The sequence below is a fragment of the Octopus sinensis genome, linkage group LG6 (assembly GCF_006345805.1).
Source record: "Octopus sinensis linkage group LG6, ASM634580v1, whole genome shotgun sequence".
NCBI lineage: Eukaryota > Metazoa > Mollusca > Cephalopoda > Octopoda > Octopodidae > Octopus > Octopus sinensis.
This window is the reverse complement of record NC_043002.1, coordinates 6,757,749-6,768,971: the sequence shown is the minus strand read 5'-3', so window position 1 is coordinate 6,768,971 and position 11,223 is coordinate 6,757,749. Positions and strand designations below refer to the sequence as shown.

Here is an 11,223-nt window from a genome sequence, read left to right as displayed (position 1 = left end):
ACAAAGAGAAATTACCTGTAACGGGCAATTTCTACATGCTAGGAGACAGTCAAAACGACCGAAAACCACACAATTTAAGCAATTTCAAAGGGAATGAAAAAATAAAAACCTTTACCTTGTTCTTAAGGTTATACCTATAGGTTTCGAATTTTTTTAGTAAATAAAATAATTTACTAGGCAAATTCTCATCAGTAACCGAGCCATCCAAGACTAACCTATAAATATGAGACCAATAGCACGTGTCCCATCTTTATATGTTATAATTTTTTCAAAATCCACCACGCATGCGCAGTTTCAGTCGGCAGAAATAAAAAATGCTGAAACGAACTTTGAAATGTATTTTTCATTTATATATATATATATATATATACACGTTTATATATACATATACATTCATATACCTAGATATCTTTTCCTCTATCACTCTTTTTGTCTGTCTCTGTCTGTTTGTCTGTCTCTGTCTTTCTCTCTCTAGAGAGAGAGAAAAAGAGGGAGAAAGAGTGAAACTAAAGGATGCATACCTTGTAGACAAATGGACCCCAGAAACGGCCGCATGGTACTGTAACCCTCTCTAAATATTTCTTTAGAACTCTTAAAACAACAAATTTATCCTCATTATTTCTCTGACTTTCAAAACCACCATTAAGATTTCTCTCTGCCGTTGATGTATCTTACAACTTTTAATTCTTAATTCAACAGTTTTAATCCTAAATTTAATATGATTTTTAATCGATGTATCACTCTTTATTTATTTATCATTTTCTCGTATATTTTTATCTAATGTATTTGTTATTTCTATTCTTAATAATATATTGATATATTCCTTGTCTTGGTGTATTTCTTGAGTTATATATATATATATATACACACACACAACACACACACACACACACACATATATATATATATATATATATATATATATATATATATATATATATATATATATATATATATATAATATATATATATACATATATATATTTATGCATATATATATACATATATATATATATATATATATTCACATGCATATTGTGTATATGTGTATCTGTGCGTGTGTGTGGAACTGATAAAGTAAATACAATTTACGATATAAATTTGCAGTTTTATTTTTATCAAAATATCAGCGTCTTCAGCGCAAAACCTTTGCACGCTGTTCGCCTGCTTTCGCCTCTCTGACTCTCACCCACTCACACTCCGTTTGTTGTTTTACTCTTCTTTACATAGCGTGATCAATGGGACATATTGCGCTTCATTATATGTAAGGTAACGTCACAGAAAAACTATGCTTATTACATTTACTTGATGATTGATCTTTACCTGTTAGAAAACTATACAAACATATTTGTTATATCATATTTATACCTTGATACCAATAATTAATGTATATCCTGATCGAATCGACCTCATTTAGATTAATGATCCAATGTTCACAGATTCTCTGAAGTCTTGTTGAACTTTTTTCTCTTTTCTTTCATCTATGTTTCTATTTTATTAAAAAAGAAAACACTAGACTGTTCATACGAACCTTATTAACTGCATTTATAAGTTTCCAAGATGCCGCCTTTACTCCTCCACAAAAGTGGGATTTACATTCAAACCAGAGTACTTAGAGGCTTTGTATCAGATCTTCTTAACTTGAGCGTTGCTACCTACAACAACAGTCACGGCATAATTCGGAAGGGGTCATTAAGTAAAGCTCTTTAATCATTGAAATATTTGTGAAATGTTCAAAAGAATTGAACAAAAGAATTGTTAGAATAAAAGTGTAGAATACGTGACAATATAAAATTATCTTGCAAGATTTGTTACTGGTTTTTACGTCATTAGTTTGCCTCTGACGTCATTGGTACGAAGCTGTGTCTGCCTACTTTTTCCTTCAACAACATTGGTGATAGGAAACCCAAGGAAAAATAAAACAGCGGAAAAGAAAAAAGGCAAGTGAATGTGAACCCCAACCCACGCCAGCACCACCCTTACCCATTGTGGCCCACCCTGTCCCCGCAGAAACCAAACCCACCCACTCCCCACCAACAAGAAAACAGAAAACATGCAAACAAATGATTACACAAAACTCCCACTCTGAAGAATATTGTATAGGTATTATTGACAGCGAATATTTACATGAAAGATTAAAAATATGGGGAAAGATAGAAATGCTAGATGAATGGCATCAGAAAATGGAATTAGTATTGTCGGAAGAGCAAGTGAAAGAACTTAAAAAATGAACTTGGTGATGTATACGCGCAGATTAGGGGAAGATTAGTACAGGAAAAGAGAGATGAACACCGGAAAATATACGGGTTAAATTTTGGGGATTTTGGGGATTTTCCAGTGAAATAGAAAAAGGACAAGTAAGTGATGTTGACTGATGGGGCAGTTAACATCACTTTCACCTCTCATTTATCACCCTTTTTCCCATCCTATCATAAGACTATTTCTTTGATATTTTGTGTCCCCAATGTGTTGTAATGTCCCCTCTATATAAAACCGTATGGTGAATAAAGAAATCAACATTGGTGATATAGAAAAATAGATTTGCTTCATGAGTAAACCTGTTTTCTTATAAAGTCTTTGTCCATGCCTGCATTCTGGAGAACATATTCTGGTACAGATATATGATCAGTTTCGAAGATGATGGAGTCCTTGCATGCAAACAATAATCCACAGACATTAGGACTATACTATTATACAGAAAACAGAATAATATTTCCCTAAGAAAATTATTTGTCGAGACTTTTGTCCATCATGTTCAAAATAATGAGTTGGAATCTGCACCGAACTCAGAATTCGTCGATGGCGACTTGACTCAATCACATAAATGTGAACGGACACACACACTTACACATAACCATACAAGATACCTTTAGACACTTTAATATATAGTTAAATATTTACAACTTAAATTTGATGAATGGTAAAATAAGAAACACACGCAACAACAGTTTCGTTGCCAATCACACATGCGTAAATACATGTGAAATGATTCATCAACGGTGTGATTATAAGGTATATATTTGTGGATGCGAATGGTTAGTTATGGTTATACATATATATAACACCACAACTAACTATATACGCAAAATGCACACGCACACATACACACACGCAGACACACGCATATGTAACAAAGAGAAAGAGAGAGATTAGTCGACGATCAAACAGAGTGAAACATCTAGGCAGACATATAATCTACCTGAAGCCATTTGTCATTTCAGCCAGTTAACATAATATACGAGCAGATAGTTAAGTGCAGACTACCATAAACAACGTGCTGAGACGAAAATAATTTTTAATCAATAGAAATCGTTATTAACATTCAGGAAAATTATTATGACAAGGAGCAAGGGAAAAACTTAAGAAATTTCAATTGACCAGCAATGAAGATAGAGTTATTTAAGAAATAGAGAGCGAGTCTAACTTCTGGCGGCCTGAACATGTTTGGGGCTCATTAGAGTTCATCAGAGAAGAAGAGGAATGTATTCACAGCTACCATGGTTTCAGAAAAAAAATAGTGTATGCGTTTTATGTATGTATGTATGTATGTATGTATGTACGTATGTATGTAAGTATCTATATGCATGTCTCTCTCTCTCTCTATTTTTTATATATATATATACGTACATAAGTTTATATACATGCATATATATTTATGAATACATATACAAACAGATATATATTATATATATGTATATATATATATATATGCGTGTGTGTGTGTGTGTGTCTGTGTGTATTCGTGCGTGCGTGTGCGTGCGTGTTTATGTGTATATACATACACGTACACGCACACACACACCCTCCTCTCTCTTTCTCTCTCTCATACTCACACAAATACACATGTACAAGATGAGAGGCTTGATAAAACTACAACACGGATAAATAGATAGATTTTTTTACTACCCACAAGGGGCTAAACATAGAGGGGACAAACGAGGACAGACAAACGGATTAAGTCGACCCCTGTGCGTAACTGGTACTTGATTTATCGACCCCGAAACGATGAAAGGCAAAATCGACCTCGACGGAATTTGAACCCAGAATGTAACGGCAGACGAAATACGGCTACGCATTTCGCCCGGCGTGCTATCCTTTCTGCCAGCTCGCCACCTCAATAGTTACCACGTTGAGTAAATTTATATTCAACTTCGCTTTGGAACATTAGATAATTGGATAAGCCATAGGAGCGTGGGCGGTTATAAGAGAAGCTTGTCTGAATAGTTTCCTCTTTCTTAATCCGACAATTTTGCTTATTATGTAGTTTTAATGACAAACTGTAACTAAAGATTACGATTATTAACCCCACAGACAGAGGAAAAAAGACAGACAGCATAGCGACGGTTTTGGCTTATTGTCATCCTGCACTCCCCCTTGATGGTAGTGAGAGTAGGACAATCTTCGAATGTCGAGTTTCAGAAAAATACCACCTGTAAATAATATAAGAAAGTACAATTACTAGCATTAAAATTTTTACAATTCTGGTAGGAGATTGAAAGACAAGGAAATGATGGATTTTAAGGAAGACGAAGCAAGTTGGACCATCAGTACTTTTGACTGCTGCAGCTCTGGTTTTTTATCTTTTGCATATATATGCTCAGTGGCACCAAATCTATTAAGCATATTGCATGTGATTTGTTCACGCACACAGACACACACTTCGCACTTAAATAAATATGTGTGTGTGTGTATTTGGACATACATACTTATTTCTTTACTGCCCACAAGGGGCTACACACAGAGGGCACAAACAAGGACAGACAAACGGATTAAGTCGATTATATCGATCCCAGTGCGTAACTGGTACTTATTTAATCGACCCCGAAAGGATGAAAGTCAAAGTCGACCTCGGCGGAACATACTACTATATACATACATTCGTATATATATACATAAATATATAAATACATGCATATATATATATATATATATATATATATATATGCATATTATATATCCATATATTTATATCTATATCTATCTATCTACCAATTTATTTACGCCCAAACACACACATACACACAGACGCATATGTATGTGCATTTATAGATTATTTGAAGTGGTGTACAGGTTTTATATAATAAAAAAATAGATTGTTAGGTTTATTCATAAATAATTGATGAAACCGTCAAACGAACGAAAGCGCGAAATAAATAGTTTTATCCAAACGTTTTTTCATAATATATATTTATATATTCATATGTATGCATGTATTTGTGTGTATGCATGTATGTATGTGTGTATTTGTATGTATGTGTGTGTTTGTGCGTTTATGTATGTGTGTGTGTGTGGTGTGTGTGTGTGTGTGTATGTGTGTGTGTGTGTGTGTGTGTGTGTGTGTGTGTGTGTGTGTGTGTGTGCTTATGCAAATACGTCGAAAGTGAAATAAATAGACAAAATGTCAATTGTACATCTAGATAGCTAACCATTTAAATAGACGGACATTACAACAAACTCACAAATGCATCAAAATTCATTAACCGAAGTTATCTAATTTCAAACATTTGTAATCTGCATAGAATTTTCTCTTTGTTATTTTACCAAGAACCATTGTCAAATATTATAGATCCAAAGAATGTCCAGATGTGAAATAAAAACCTCCCGAAGGAACTGTATACTTTTCCAAACCTCACAGCTGACCCCCAGGAGGATTAGTCTCTGGAAAACTGTTGCCACTCATGCGATGTTTATAATGAACGCTTCTATTAACTCTAAGATGTCATGCTCACTACGATATCGCACGTTCGATCTATTCCGTGGTCAGTCGACCTGCTAAAAAAAGCAGTCAAGTGTTCTATCTAAATATATTGGATACAATGCCTTTTAAAGTTAATCATTCCAGTAAGCCGCTGTCTCTCACTGCAACTGTTTGAGTTTTCATTCTTCTTCGACCTCAATTTGGAAGTAATTCGAAGAAGATTTCGCCCCAGTTTGTTTAGCTGCAGTCATTAGCATCAAGAAACTCGTGGGAGACCAGTGTCGGTCAATTAACTTTGAGCCTGACCTTAACACTTAACTGGTATTTTATTGACCCTGATATCTCAGTGGAATTTGAACTGAAATTGTAAAAGTACGGAATAAATACTAGCATGGTGTTTTGTTCTATACTGATACTGTCAACGCATTAACGGTACTTGTATTAGTTTAATAATGTTGGGGTATAACCCCATGGATGAGATTAGAAACATAAATAGCGCTAACTGCTTATAGAGTTCATTTATACGCTCATGCCTCACAAGTGAGCCTTTACGTAGTCGGATGAATCATTAGAAATAGCAGTCAAATTCTTTCAAATTAAACCATATTGTCTTTTTTTTTAAGTAAGGTCAGATTGGAAAATTATAGATATACAAAAAGAAAGAGTTGATTATGTTTGGAAAGATTTTATTAACGATTATTTCCGATCAAGTTTGATATTGGGCTAAACAACGACAGCATTTGAGTGGAGGCTCAATGGCACAGAGGTTAGGGCAGCAAACTCGCGGTCGGAGGATCGCGGCTTCGATTCCCAGACTGGGCGTTATGTGTGTTTATTGAACGAAAACACCTAAAGCTCCACGAGGCTCCAGCAGGGGATAGTGGCGACCCCTGTTGTACTCTTTCGCTCCAACTTTCTCTCACTCTTTCTTCCTGTTTCTTGTCCCCGACTTCCTATGCAACCGCTGAGCCTGGATGCGCATTCATCCATCCGTCGATGCTCTCGGTGTCGGGGGTTGACCTGCTTTCTCTTCTGCGGGTCTTACGAATAGCAAAGGACCACGTTTCGGACTTCTCCCACCTTGCGAGCTCTGGGACGAAGACCGCTTCGCTCAACAAACAAACAAACAGCATTAGCAATAACAACAGCTGCTCTACAAGAAACACCACCCTAAATTTTATTCGACCCCCCCCCACCTACCCTCACTTAATTGGTCTCACTAAGCGTACGACTTTTGTTTCTGGATAGATCCTTCACTTCCAAAATTATATAGGAAAAGTTGCTCTCTTATACACTATCCGCCATATTCGTGATCAGACTTTACTGTCATCCCCAACTATCTTCTCAACTCATTAATGTGGATATGTGTGTGCATGTATGTATGAACACACGCACAGGCACACACGCACACCTCACGCACATGCGCATACACACACACATTCGCACGCACATTTACACACGCTGGCACAGACGTAATTTTGTTATTAGTTTTTGATTTTTAGTAGTCATCTTTGCTTATTAAAGTTGTCGTGTTCGCCACATTAAGTATGTTTGCACTTCATTATCAACTTTATACTGTGACGCCAGAGAAGTAATAAACGTGTGTGAAATAAAGACGAGTCCAGCTATGCATGTCCATACATAACGTAAGCAACATAACAACAAGGGAAGCAGCTGCGGAACAAAAGTCAACAATAATAACAACAAAGAGTAGGTATTCCAAAGGTAATCGTTCGATCTGCTAGACATAGCAGTCAAATATTTTTAAAATCACAAAGGGTAAGTATTCTAAAGGTAGTCGTTCGATCTGCTAGATATAGCAGTCAAATACTTTTAAAATCACAAAGAGTAGGTATTCTAAAGGTAGTCGTTCAATCTGCTAGATATAGCAGTCAAATACTTTTAAAATCACAAAGAGTGGGTATTCTAAAGGTAGTCGTTCGATCTGCTAGATATAGCAGTCAAATATTTTTAAAATCACAAAAAGTGGGTATTCTAAAGGTAGTCGTTCAATCTGCTAGATATAGCAGTCAAATACTTTTAAAATCACAAAGAGTGGGTATTCTAAAGGTAGTCGTTCGATCTGCTAGATATAGCAGTCAAATATTTTTAAAATCACAAAGAGTGGGTATTCTAAAGGTAGTCGTTCGATCTGCTAGATATAGCAGTCAAATACTTTTAAAATCACAAAGAGTAGGTATTCTAAAAGTAGTCGTTCGATCTGCTAGATATAGCAGTCAAATATTTTTAAAATCACAAAAAGTGGGTATTCTAAAGGTAGTCGTTCGATCTGCTAGATATAGCAGTCAAATATTTTTAAAATCACAAAGAGTGGGTATTCTAAAGGTAGTCGTTCGATCTGCTAGACATAGCAGTCAAATATTTTTAGAATCACAAAGAGTAGGTATTCCAAAGGTAGTCGTTCGATCTGCTAGACATAGCAGTCAAATATTTTTAAAATCACAAAGGGTAGGTATTCTAAAGGTAGTCGTTCGATCTGCTAGATATAGCAGTCAAATATTTTTAAAATCACAAAGGGTAGATATTCTAAAAGTAGTCGTTCGATCTGCTAGATATAGCAGTCAAATATTTTTAAAATCACAAAGAGTAGGCATTCTAAAGGTAGTCGTTCGATCTGCTAGACATAGCAGTCAAATATTTTTAAAATCACAAAGAGTAGGTATTCTAAAGGTAGTCGTTCGATCTGCTAGACATAGCAGTCAAATATTTTTAAAATCACAAAGAGTAGGTATTCTAAAGGTAGTCGTTCGATCTGCTAGACATAGCAGTCAAATATTTTTAAAATCACAAAGAGTAGGCATTCTAAAGGTAGTCGTTCGATCTGCTAGATATAGCAGTCAAATATTTTTAAAATCACAACTTTCTATCTTAAAGAAAATAGGGACACATAGGCGCAGGCGTGGCTGTGTGGTAAGCAGCATGCTTCCAAGCCACATGTTTCAGGGTTCAGTCCTACTGCGTGAAGCCTCAGTTTAGTATCTTCTACTATATCCTCGGGCCGACCAAAGTCCGAGTGGAATTGGTAGACGGAAGCTGAAAGAAGACCGTCGTATATATATATATCTTCTTATATTCTCTTACTTGTTTAACTCATTGGAGCGCCACCTTTAGTCGAGCAAGTTGACCCCATGACTTTTTCTCTGTAACCTAGTACTTATTCTATCGCTTTCTTTTGCTGAACCGCTAAGTGACGGGGTGGTAAACACACCAGTATCGGTTGTTAAGCGATGGTTGTGGACAAACGCAGACACACAAATATATACATATATATGCGATGGGCTTCTTGCAGTTTCCATCTACCAAATCCACTCACAAGGCTTTGGTTGACACTTGCCCAAAGTGCCATGCATAGGACTGAACCTAGAACCATATGGTTGGAAAGCAAGCTTCCTACCACACAGCCATGCCTGATGTGTGCTTCTGTCTGTGTTTGTTCCCCCCATCATCGCTTGACAGCCGATGTTGGTCTGTTTTCGTCCTCCTAACTTATCGGTTCGGCAAAAGATACCGATAGAATAAGTCGTAGGCTTACAAAGAATAAGTCCTGGGGCCGATTTGTTCAAGTAAAACCCTTCAGGGCGTAGCTCCAGCATGGCCGCAGTCTAATGATTGAAACAAGTAACAAAATAATAATGAAATATTAGACATTATATTAAAAAAACTCACACTGGATAGTCAGGGCTGGAATTTCTTTGATCGTAAGTCTACTCGATCAGAGGGATCGATAAGAACACTTGTATTTTTCAAAGTTTTAGTGTAAGGCACCATTTCTATAAGTAACGAGACACACTCTCACCTCGCTACTCACTGGGCATCTATGCCATATTTCATGGAAGTAAAGAAACATCTAAGCCTTAAGCAGTCACCCGACCTATAAAAAAAAAAAAAACTAACGAAATCTAGCGTTTATGTTTTTAGAATTTAAAGGACAATGGATAAATGCAATTCTGTATAACAGTGTCTCAGAATTTTTTTTTTCAATGTGAGATGTGTCTGTTGAGATTGAGGTAAACAGCAATAACGATTTGTTTTTTCAATGAATTGCTGAGTAAATGTTTGTTTGACGAAGGAAATGGACGAATTAATTCTAATCCAATATATCATTGGTGAATAAATGAACTACCAAGGCTCATAACGTGAATAATATTAGATATCATAATATCTCTTTGAAATAGATAAGAGAAAGAAACCAAATACGCGAAGACGCATATAAGTATAATAGCCTATCCAACTAGTGCTAAATGATTTGCGAATCTGAAAATTAGTGCAAACAAAATAAAAGAATTTATGGTTTTTCATTCGAGTTGTTGGAATGGCTGGTGCTGTGTAATATAATCGGTAGCATTGTCACTTCTTGTAATAAAAGACACGTAGTTTTAATCCTAGTAGGGTCTGCGGATCTTTTTCTTTTTGGCTGCCAGTGTTCAATCTCTTTACTTCCTGATTGAATTGATTTCATATTCGGTGTAGGGATATGCTTTTATACGCTAGTCATTGCTTTGAAATTCATTTTCGCAATAAATCGATTAATACATATTAGCTTTTAAAGTTTGCGGAGTTTGGGTAATTTTAGGCAATCGTAAGCCATAGACACATTCATACTTGTTTCTATAGTAACAAACCAGGCATGATAATTCTTTTGTCTGCGAGAAAGCATATATTGACAAGTATATTCCACTCATTGGGGTGGTCATCAGGTGTGCTAAAAATAGCAGTTAAATAGGCCTTAAATCACGCACAAAATCTTTTGTTATATTTTTGGATAATCGTATGAATTCACATGTGTAGAATACAAATTTGCAAAAATTTTCTAAAAATTCCAAAAATTTACGAGTGATTATATGGCGTGCATAAAACAGAATTTCATTTCTTTTTCAGTAGACAACACGTGCTGTCACGCACAAAATGACAGCTTCCAAATTCTGTTATCTGACTGGGTGAAAAATATCAAACTTTAAGCCTCTAACTTTTTAAAAAATTCTTCTGGAAAAAGTGAAATATCCCCAGAAATTCAGCTTGGAAAACTACACTAATGTACCAAATTTTAAAATTTTCACTAATGTTTGAACTGTAGAAAATTGTCGGCCAGACTGAAAAAATCCGGATCTACCTCTCTTTGCTGTCTTAAATTGATGCTCATCATGTTTAAATGATTAGCGGTACGAGCGCGATGGATCAATACAGCGTCAGAAGAAATACTAAGTCGCATTTAGCTTTAACTTTTACGTTTCGAATGAACCCTACGATGAACCCTACCTTTCATACTCCTGGCGATGGATAACATATGTACCAATGAAGTACTAAGGTCAATCATGTACTTCGCCCCACCATTGGTCCCACCAATTTTGTGACGTTGTGTACATGTCAACAATCAATATCATGACCAGTATGCATTTCATTTATCTGAGAATGTCGAAAGATAAGTTGACTTGATGATATTTGAATGTGGCTTTGAAATATGTAAAATCTAAAAGTGTAATGCATTTACTCTGGCGTTCCTGGTC

General features: G+C 35.8%; 1 long non-coding RNA gene across 1 annotated transcript; it reads left to right on the top strand.

Moving 5' to 3' along the window:
• The first annotated feature begins 2,681 nt into the window (after nucleotides 1-2,681).
• On the top strand, nucleotides 2,682-10,742 carry LOC118763700. Its single transcript, XR_004999457.1, has 3 exons — nucleotides 2,682-3,012; nucleotides 7,201-7,408; nucleotides 10,598-10,742. It is a non-coding gene; the product is annotated as an uncharacterized LOC118763700 (long non-coding RNA).
• The last annotated feature ends 481 nt before the right edge of the window (nucleotides 10,743-11,223 follow it).